We start from the raw sequence: 1792 nt of genomic DNA, 5'->3' as shown, positions 1-1792 counted from the left end.
TTCTAAGGAACTAACTCCAGACTGGCACAGAGAACTGCCATGAGGCCAAGTGACTATGTATGCCCCTATGGTGAGGGAGAACGTGGTTAGAAATATGTGACATTTGATGAGAAAAACTGAAAGCTGGAAAAGACGTTTTCATAATCAAATCAGTGATCATCAATTCCACAAAGATACAGATGCAAACTAAATAACCTTTTGGGAAAGTCAGGAAGGAAAGCAGACTTCACCAAACAAAATCTAAACAAATATAAAGCCTAAATTTAGTAAACACACCACACATCTACCAATTACCTAGCACAACACAGAAAATTTCAAGGAGAAAGAGGAAAATGTCATCTATAAAAGTGAAGTAACATTCCAAGTCAAAAGTACTACTGGTTTAGAGGTCAGCAGAGAGCTCATTTTACATAGCAATGGCAGGCACTCTAGAGAGTTCAAATACACAGAAATGCAGGACACTAATTCACCTTCAGTTAAGGTTTATTGTACAAATTCCGTCCTATTTTAGGCCAGTGCATCACCAATTCCAACTGCCTCAGTTTTCTCCCCAACCTGTTCCTGGCAAGCAGTAGCACATGTACAACTCCTGTCTCCCTATGACCAACGAAAAAAACTCAACTTCTCCATAAAGAATATTTGGTGTGAAGGAAGCTGCATTAAAAAAAGGCGGCAAATTCAAACTGCATTATCCTTTTCCATAGCAAAAAATGCCATGAAGACCAAATATCACATCAAATGATCTGTGGATAGGTGGCATTTTCAGTGAGACAACTTGGCTTACAATTCTTTCTAGCCCCGTAAAAGATTTCTTTCCTTAACAAAAATGTTCACTCCTAAATCTGGGATAATCAAGCACCCATAAGAATAGGACTCCTGATCCATTTTTTTAAAGGATTCTTAGAAATCTCCTGAAGAACCTCTGCCTAGAAGCTAAAGCCACCAAAGATGGACAATGTAAACCTAACAGTATCTGTGGGCTAGGCTTGCTTACCTTCATGGCACCGGTACTGTTAAATTCACAAGCTCCAATCTCTGAAATCATATAGGCTGCAAAAACTGAGGATGCAGCTGTTTCCCTTCAGATATACAGATAAAAAGCAAGTTTTACATTCATAATGTAATTTAAAATACAATGTCCTAAAAATTCCCAATCACAATCTCTAGCTCCATGGCTTCTCCCAGAACTATTCTCACATATGGTCTGGTCTTTCATAGGCAGGACATATAGCACATCCTCCTTCTCTTCAGAGACCCTGAGGCTGCTATCACTTGAACACTTTCCCAAAGCCCAACTTGGAAAAAAAGAGACTCAATTCTGTAGGGCAGAAGCCGGCCATGCTCTCCAACCCTTCTTCCTCAACCCCATCTTTGTTCTGCATCAAAAGGAAAAAAAGGGTAAAAAGGAAGTTTTTATAATGGAGTCCAGAGTCAGGCCATTGGCTGCACTTGCCCAAACTAGAATTTAGAAGGCTAAACACTCAATAACAACATAAAGAAAGTGGAAAATACCATGTCAAATACATGCCTCTTCCTTCCTTTATGTTCTAAAGGCCACACCGTGTTCTCTCTAATAGACCGTTGGGAAGTGAAAATGGTGAGGGGCAGGGAGGGAAAGATAAAACATGATTTTTAAACACACACACTTAAAAACACACATACCCACACTTACATACACACTTAAAGGTCTCAACACTTCAAGTGGCCAGAGCCTATCTGAGAACTCATGGCCAAAAGCCTATCCTCCCATCCCGCTGACACTACCCCCCCCACCCTCCAATCCCACCCCCCA

The sequence above is a fragment of the Diceros bicornis genome, chromosome 17, assembly GCF_020826845.1.
Source record: "Diceros bicornis minor isolate mBicDic1 chromosome 17, mDicBic1.mat.cur, whole genome shotgun sequence".
Classification (NCBI taxonomy): Eukaryota; Metazoa; Chordata; class Mammalia; order Perissodactyla; family Rhinocerotidae; genus Diceros; species Diceros bicornis.
This window is presented reverse-complemented; position numbering follows the sequence as displayed.